The 9577-nt window shown below is 39.4% G+C and overlaps 1 pseudogene; it reads right to left on the bottom strand.

The window, feature by feature from the left end:
- Window positions 1-3813: 3813 nt before the first annotated feature.
- On the bottom strand, window positions 3814-4538 carry LOC141506619 (non-histone chromosomal protein HMG-17 pseudogene; annotated as a pseudogene).
- Window positions 4539-9577: the final 5039 nt, after the last annotated feature.

Raw genomic sequence — 9577 nt, forward strand, 5'->3', positions numbered from 1 at the left:
TCTCCTCCAATCTCTATGCTTCACCTGAGTCCTGTATTTGAAGATCAAACCTTCTGTTAAGCTCTGGCTATTCCAACAGGAGCATTTGAAATTCCCCTGGTTCATTGAAAGTCCATCTTTTTCCCTGGAAGAGGACATTCAGTTTTTCCTGGGTAGTTGATTCTCGGTTGCATTCTAAGCTCTTTTGCCTTCCATTATTATATTCCAAGCCCTACAAGTTTTTAATGTAGTTGCTGTTAACTCCTGTGTGATCCTGACTACAGCTCCATGATATTTGAATTGTGTCCTTCTGGCTACTTATAATATTTTCTCTTTGACTTGGGAGTTCTGGAACTTGGCTATAATATTCCTGGGGTTTTTTTTTTTTTTTTGGATCTCTTTCTTGGGGAGATCAGTGGATTCTCTCAATTTCTATTTTGCTCTCTGCTTCTAGGATATCAGGGAAGTTTTTCTGAAATAATTCTTTGAAAATGATGTCAAGGCTCTTTTCCTGGTCATGACTTTCAGGTATTCCAATAATTTTTAAATTATCTTTTCTAAATCTGTTTTCCATATCAGTTGTTTTTTCAATGAGATGTTTCACATTTTTTCTAATTTTTCATTCTTTTGGTTTTGAAGTATTGAGTCCTGATTTCTAGTAAAATTAGCAATCTCCCTGAGTTCTATTCTTTGTCTGAAGGATTTGTTCTCCTCAGAGAGCTTTCTTATCTCCTTTTCCATCTGGCCAATTTTGCTTTTTAAAGCATTCTTTTCCTCAATAACGTTTTGAACTGTTTTATCCATTTGACCTATGCTTGTTTTTAACATGTTATTTTCTTCAGCGTTTTTTTTGGATCTCCTTGACTAGGTTGCTGACTTAATTTTCATGTTTTTCCTGCATCTCTCTCATTTCTTTTCCCACTTTTTCCTCTATCTCCCTCACTTGATTTTCAAAGTCTTTTTTGAGCTCTGTCATGGCCTGAGCCCAATTTCTGTTTTTCTTGGAGTCTTTAGATTCAGGAGCTTGTACCTCCTCATCTTCAGATTGAGTATTTTGATCCTTCTTGGGGTCACAGGCAAAATATCTCTCAATCGTGGTCCTCTTTTTTCTCTGCTTACTCATTTCCCCAGCCAGTGCCTGGTTTCAGGGGTGCTTCCTGAGGTTTTGGAACACCACCACATGGATCTCTGTATGTGAGGCTCTGTCCTCCCTCCTGGTCTTTGAATGACCATAGGTGTCCCCCTCTGCCATGGGGCTGAGGTGGGGGTCCCTGCTGTTATATGGGGGGGCCTAGACTGCAATCAGGATCTGAATGTGGTCAGAACCCCAGAGTCCTGTTCCAGTGGCAGAGGATAGAGCTCTGCAGTCTCTCTCTTCACTCCCCTCCCTGGACTCAATGGGCTCATGCCCTGGGGGCTTACTGGCTCTGCCTGTTTCTGTTTCTTGGATCTGGGCTGCCTTGGCCAAGCTGCTCGCTGTGTGCCCTGGGGGTTGGGCTTCACGTGCTCGCTCTTGCAGAGGTCCCCCACTGTTCCCCCAAGTTTTGCCTGGTGCTCCCCGGGGTGTAGGTCAGGAAACTGCCCCCACTGCTGTGAGCCTGGCTCCCAGTGCCCTGGGGCTGCCTGTGGGAGGCTGAAGTTCATTTGCTCTGGCGGGCCACCCCTCTGACCCCATGGAGCGGAGCCTTTCCTCTCTTTTCCAGGTTACCTTGGGTTGGAGAATTGCCTCATTCGATCCCTCTGTGGGTTCTGTCTCTCGAAAATGTGGAGTCCTTAGTTTATAAGTTTTGCTCCAGAGCAAGTGAGAAAAGGTCCTCTACTGTTGCCATCTTGGCCCTGCCCCCTGCTTTCCACCTCTATTTTTTTCCCATTTATTTATTTATTCAGGTTTTTGCAAGGCAAATGGGGTTAAGTAGCTTGCCCAAGGCCACACAGCTAGGTAATTATTAAGTGTCTGAGGCTGGATTTGAACTCAGGTACTCCTGACTCCAGGGCTGGTGCTCTGTCCACTGCACCACCTAGCTGCCGTTTGGTCTTCTTTAGACCAGTTACCCCCTACCCCACCATCTCTTCGAGGGTCACCAAACTCGCCAAACTTAGGAGTGAGTCAGTTGACTTAACCTACTGCAACTCAGAACTCCAGAGTTCAAGTGAACTGCCTCCTGTGTGGCAAGGATTACAAGTATGGGATTACAAACCTGACCTATTAAATATTACTAAAGGAAAAAGAAGTGAGGTTTCAGATGTGAGGTAGGATACATGTCCCTTGTCATAATGTTTGAAAATCAAAGAGAAAGGCAAATGTGAGAGGACTAGGGTTTGTTTGGGGTTTTTTTAGATTTTTTTCAAGGCAATGGGGTTAAGTGGCTTGCCCAAGGCCACACAGCTAGGTAATTATTAAGTGTCTGAGGTCGGATTTGAACCCAGGTACTACTGACTCCAAGGCTGGTTCTCTATCCACTGTGTCACCTATCCACCTCTGGACAAGGGTTTTTTGAAACAACTTTCTTGGACTACAGATTCCTTGTTTTAGCTTCCTTACCTAGAGGCAAAAGAAATACCTGCCAAGGGTAGTAGAACTTGCTAAGTGTCTGAGACCATTCAAGTCCCCATATGTCCATGATTTACTAGTTAGGAAAGTTTTCATATTAAGGTAAGGAGTCCTGCCTCCAGAGAAGCTACTTATATATCCTGCTGTATAAGGGAAAAAATAAATCCCTTCTTTGTAAAATGTTTAGCAACTTATCCCTTCATCAAACCAGAACTAAAGATTCGACTTGTACTTCCAACAAGAAGGAAAAGGATACCTTACAATTAGATGAAAAAAAATTTAGTTTTTTATTTTTCCCCAGTTACATGTATAAAAAATTTGAACATTCATTTTTAAAACTTTGAATTCCAAATTCTCTCCCTTCCTCCTGCCCTACTCTATCCCTTTAATAAGAAAGCAAGCAATTTGATTTAGGGTATAAATATGTAGTCATATAAAACATTGCCATAATAGTCATGTTATGAAAGAAAACATAGAACCCTCTCATAAAAAAAGAAACCTCAAGAAAAATAAAGTAAAAATAGTATGCTTCAATATGTATTCAGATATAATCAACTCTCTCTGGGGATGGATAGCATTTTTCATCAAAAGTCCTTCAGAATTATTTTGGGTCACTGTGTTGCTGAGAAAAACTATAATTCACAGCTGATCATCCTATAATTTTGTTGTTATTTTGTACACATTACATTTCACTATGCAACAGCTGATGTAAGTTTTTCGATTTTTTTTTCTGAGAGCATCATTTCTTTTATTTATTTATCTATTATTTATTTTATATTTTACAAGTTTTTCTAATCTCGCTTCCCTCCCCCTATCCCCCACAGGGGCAGTCTGTTAGTCTTTACATTGTTTCCATGGTATATATATATATATATTTTTTTTCAAAGTATCCAGCTTTATTAAAGATGCTTTTCATAAACAATCATGGTAATTCAGGCAGGACATGGGCTACGATCTGCAACAGTATACAACAACTTTCAAACTCCCCTCCTCCATGGACTACCAAAACATAAAGTCACTATAAAACCCAATGAAGAGTCTTTATTTTATACTTTAAACAGGGAAAGTTTAGAGTGAGGGTGGACACTTTCACATTTAGCCTATGTTGTTTAACAACTTTTCACTACTCTGACTTTGAGGAAATGAAAACTGTAGAATTCTTAATTGGAAAAGATCCCCAATATGAAAGGAACTTCGGCTCTTTTGGGGAGGCCTCCTCGGGGCCATAATTCAAGTCCAGATTACCTGAAAGACTGGTATCAAACACAATTAATTTGGGGGGTAGGGAAAGGAGAGAAAAAGGGGCAGATCCTGATAGGACCCTAGGTTTAGAGGAGTCAAGTTGATGCTTATGGCAGACAGGGAAGAAGTACAAATTTTTGAAGTTATCCATTGAGGGTATCAGTGATCTTATCTATGTATCTGGGGTATGTGTGAACCTCCTCTTGGTATTCAAGAGAAGTCCTCTCAAAAACTAGGAGGGGAAAAACACCCCACCTATTTCAACCCAGCTTCTGAAACATCCTATCTGTAACATCTGCCCCATCCCCTCAAAACAACAACAAAGCCTTCTGTGAGCTAACAACATAGCTTAAAAAAAAAGTAAAACAAAATTCTGCATTTTTATAAAACTTGATAAAAAATAGTATTTCAAACTGTACAGTCACCAGAAGTACACAGTTACAAAAATTCACACAATTCACTTGGCATCTCCAGCACCTTCAGCTTTCTGTGCCTGGTCTGTTTTGGCATCTCCATTCTCTGCAGGGTTGTTCCCATCCTTACCGGAGTCAGCCTTTGCCTTTTTCCCTTTGGGTAACTTCTCTCCCTTCTTTGCAGGTGCCTTTTTTGGTTTGGGCTCTGGCTTCGGAGGAGCAGGTTTGGCGGACAACCGCGCGGATTTCCTCTGTGGTTCGTCCTTCACCTTGGTCTTGTCCCCCTTAGCAGCTCCTTCGGCCTTTCTCTTGGGCATGGCGGCGGCGGCGGAGGGGCAGTAGTGGCGGAGTCTGGCGCGGGATGCAGCGGCGGTGGCGGGGGTCGCTCCCGTCTCCTCTTCCTCCTCCATGGTATATATTGATCTAAGTTGAATGTGATGAAAGAGAAATCATGTCCTTAAGGGAAAAAAATAAAGCATAAGAGATAGAAAAATTATATTAAAGATAGAGGATTTTTTAATTAAAGGTAATAATAGTCTTTGGTTTTTGTTCAAATTCCACAATTCTTTCTCTGGATACAGATGGTATTCTCCCCCAAAATTGGGCCTGATTGTTGCACTGATGGAATGAGCAAGTCCATTAAGGTTGATCATCACCCCCATGTTCATGCAAATCCTTCCAGGCTTCCCTGAATTCCCATCCCTCCTGGTTTTTAATAGAACAATGTTCCATAATGTACATATACCACAATTTGTTCAGCCATTCCCCAGTTGATGGACATTCACTCAATTTCCAATTCTTTGCCAGCACAAACAGGGCTGCTTTGAATATTTTTTGAACAAGTGATGTTTTTTACCCTTTTTCATGCTCTCTTCAAGGTATAGACCTAGGAGTAGTATTGCTGGATCAAAGGGTATGCACATTTTAATTGCCCTTTGGGCATGATTCTAAATTGGAGAACATCATTTCTTATAGCAGAATAGCATTCCATCATAATCACATACTACATTTTGTTCAACTATTTCCCAAGTGATGGACATCCCTTAAACTTCCCATTCCTTGCCCCCCCGAAAATAGGTACTATAAATATTCTTGCATATATAGGTACTTTTCCTTTTTTGTTTTTCATCTTTTTGGGGGGTACAGACTTAGTAATGACATTGGTAGCTCAAAGGGTAGAGGCCTTACAATTAGCCATTAATAAAAATTTGTGGATCTTGTTTCTCTGAAGAGAAAGAAGCTGTTTGTCTTCTAAAGAATGGTAGAGTGGACCTACAGAGCTATTGGGTAAGAGGTCATTCAGTAAAAGTCAGAAGAAGATTTGAAAATTATTAATAGTCATTTCTAGCTCAATGATACTGAGTCAGCTGTTTGTCATTCTGATCACAGTAACAGGGCATGTACCCAAGACATAACATAGAACCTCCTAGGACTTATCAAAATGAATGACAACTACCCACTTTGGGAGACTCATGAATTGATATTGTCAGAAGGAACATTAAAAGTGTTCCTCATATTTATGAAATTTTGGACAAAAATCAGAAGACTACAAAGACACAGACTGTTTTCCTCACTGTTATTCATTCAAGGCAAGGGATAAAGAAAAGAAAAATTAATTTGAAAAGTTGAATACCTGCTTAATAAAATGGTAGTTGAGAACAGGACTTGGATTTTTTGGACAAAAGCTTAAAATATAAGGATGGAGTACACTTAATTCACATCTAACTATAGAATTATTCTACCCACTCCCCACCCCCACCATGACCCATGGCCTCTTTAGGTTACATATTGCAAAATAATATTAGGATAGACTTTAGTCTGAAGTCCTTAGTCTAATCTAAATGAGAAAGCTTATCAGTTTTTAACTATCAATTGAGACACAATGACTTGCATTGAAATTTTTTTTTAGTTTTTTTCAAGGCAATGGGGTTAAGTGGCTTGCCCAAGGCCACACAGCTAGGTAATAATTGTCTGAGGCCGGATTTGAACTCAGGTACTCCTGACTCCAGGGCCAGTGCTCTATCCACTGCACCACCTAGCTGCCCAAAATTTTTAAAAATTATCTTTATCGAACACATAAATATTTTTGCCCAGATCAGTTCAAGAAGTACTATCCCCTGTAATCAACTGATTAAGAGCAAGAGTTTTTTTTAAACAAAAATATTGATTCAGTTAATAGACGAGTTCAACTTTTGCCAGGAAAAACAAAATCCTTCAAGTGAGTGGTTAAAAAAGGGATTGAATAGTTTCAGAAAAATCCTGTAGGTTTAAAAAAAAAGTCACAATTGTGCTGCCTGACAAATCAAAGCCATTTACTAGTCTTTGTTTGCTTGTGTGATATAATATTTATTATGGAATTTGTCTTTGTTCTTGAAACATACATTGTATCTCAAGCATGGCTGGCCTAGAGAGATTTTCAAAGGCAGAATGCATTTCTGCCCCTTCGGATTTCCTCTCAACAGAGATGATTGAAATGATTTAATCAATAAATTTGTCTCTGGAAAATTTATGCCCCAATCACATGATATTGAATTTTTCTTTATTATAATAAAGGTTAGTAAAAATGCATTTGTGACTTACACATTTAATCAAAAAGACTTTAAATTCAAAAGGATGGGGGGAAGACAAAAATCCAAGAGAGAAGATAATAGTCAAACTTTCAGCCCCAAAGATCTATACAAAAATATCAAAGTTTAGGCAACAAGCAAGAGGAACTTGAAGTCCAGAAGCAAGGAAGTAAAGTTGACCCATATGGATCATTGAGACTTGATGGGAGTATGAAACTTACAATTTGATTGTTTCTGACTCTAGATAGGTATAGTTCATACAAAAGAAACAGTATAAGTAAAAGAGAAACAGATGATGGAACATTGTATAAATATAGGGGTGTAAGTCTGGTGCATTTGTATAAGACTCTACTTATTAGCAGAGAGAGTGATTACTCAATGTTCTTTGTGTGATATAATTCTAGTATTCTATCTATGGAGAGAAGAAAAGGTCAGCCTTGTGACCTCTAAATCTTGTTCCACTCAAGTGGAGAATCGAACTGAGAGGGATTGGCAATATTACAGAGGTAACTGTTCACACTGTCCTGCTAGTCACATTTAGACAAACCTGGTAGATATATAAGGCAGCTGGGTGACTAGATAGATAGAATGGAATCAGGAAGACATGAGTTCAAATTTGACTTCAGACACTTACTAGCTATGCAATTCTGGGCATAGAAACTGCTAGTCACATGACCCTGACAGTATAAAACTGGAGGAGGAAATGGCACTCTTTGCCAAGAAAATCCCATGAATATATGGTCCATGAGGTCACAAAGAGTCTGACAAGACTGAACAACAGCAACAACAGCAACAATATGGATACATAAATAACTAACATAGGCAACATACACACCCTACATAAAGAAGGCATATTTGTCAACCAGTTAAAACCAGTTTGATTGGTATGGCCTCAACCCTCCAGGATGATATTGCACCAAGGCTATTAAATGTTTGGATCCTTTAAGTGGAGTGTGGATTCTTCTTCTATCTCTCCTCCATGCCACCCAATATGGTCTTGGAAGCTGCAGAATCCCTTGCTAGTAGCTGTTCTCCTTCCCTTGGGAGTAGCGATCAGTAGGTTCTCTGTGGGATGCTGCTTTTCACTTGAACTCCCCTGAATTACATTACTCATGAGTGAAAATCTAACAATCAAGAGAATATTTGAGTAAGTTCATTGAATGGAGAAACAAAAGCAAATATATTTCCAGATCATACTACAGTTCACCTGGATAGAAAAAAAGATCAACAAAGAAACTGAGAAATATCTCAAAACTTTTATAGAGGCATGATTTTAGGAGGGATGTGAGATTTTTAATTATCCAGATATCTGCTGAAGTTCTTTCTGCCAAAAGCAGAAGAGTTGGCTTCTTGGTTTGTTTTAGTGAAAAAAGTTATCTCTCATAAAAAGATTGAGGAAACAATGAAATTCTATTCTGAATTCTTATTTAACAGGAAAGAGAAGGATTAGAAATGATGGGAACCCTGTGGGAAATGGGAGTGACCTCTCCCTCTGAATTATGTGACAGAGGATAGGCAGTCTGACATGCATAGATTTCAAATGTTTACAAGTGAAAATAGGGAATAGCCTATGACTACAGTTCCTCAGGGCAAGTCAGCCAAGGAGGAGTGGGAAATGCCCAAGAATGAAACTAAAGAGGGGAGGCTAGGTAGCGTAGTGGATAAAGCACTGGCCCTGGAGTCAGGAGTACCTGGGTTCAAATCCAGTATCTGGGTTCAAATCTGGTCTCAGACACTTAATAATTACCTAGCTGTGTGGCCTTGGGCAAGCCACTTAACCCTGTTTGCCTTGCAAAAACCTAAAGAAAAAAAAGAATGAAACTAAAGAGATGAATATCTGGAAAGGGAAGAAGTGATACAAATAGCCAATATTTTTATAAATAACTTGGATAAAGACATAGATGGAATTAAATTTTCAGATGGCAACAAAGCTTACAAAGATGGTCAATATACTGCTCAACTGAGGGAGGATCCCAAAAGATCATGACAAATGAGAGGATTGGAACTAGGAAGATGAAATATGGTAGGTGTAAATTTAAGGTTTTACACTCAGATACGAAAATCAACTTCACAAGTAAAATACAGAGAAAGTATGGTTAGAAAGTAGTTTGTTTGAAAAAAGATCTCTAGGTTCTAGTGTTTTGCCAGCATATGAATTTCAATATGAATTATCAATGTGATAAGGGAACCAAAAAAACTCATATCTTGGGCTACATTAAGAGAGTCATTAGCTTCCAGGAAGAGGGAATTTATACTCCCCCTGTACCCTGCCCTGGCCAGGCAGCTTGTTATGTTCAATTGTGGGAGGCAGAGTTTAAGAAGGACACTGATAAGATAGTGTCCAGAGGAGGAAAAGTAGGATGGCAAAGGACCTTTAGTCCATGACATATGGATTAAAGTGTTACAAGGTTTGTAAAACACTTTAGGCTAACAAGTCTGTGAGGAAGATGCTTTTATTATCCTCCTTTTATGGGTGAAGAGATTAAGACAAATAGGTTAAATGACTTGCTCAGGGTCACACAAATGTGTCTGAAGTTGATTTGAATTTAGGTCTTCTTGTCTCATCAAGCCCTCTATCCACTGTAGTCTCTGCTGAAATAACTGGAGAAGTCTAGCTTGGAGAAAAGACCTTAGAAGACTTGATAGATGTCTTCAAGTATATGAAGGGTTGACATAGAGAGGAGAAGTTTGTTCCCTTGGGTTGCAGAGGTAAGAAATAGGAGAAATGGAGGGGAAGCTGCATAGAAGCAACCAGGCTTCAGTCAGGAAAAACTTCCCTTCAGTAATAGGAGTTCCAAACTAGACATCATATTGGGCTGCCTCCA

Source organism: Macrotis lagotis, chromosome 1 (assembly GCF_037893015.1).
Source record: "Macrotis lagotis isolate mMagLag1 chromosome 1, bilby.v1.9.chrom.fasta, whole genome shotgun sequence".
Taxonomy (NCBI): Eukaryota; Metazoa; Chordata; class Mammalia; order Peramelemorphia; family Peramelidae; genus Macrotis; species Macrotis lagotis.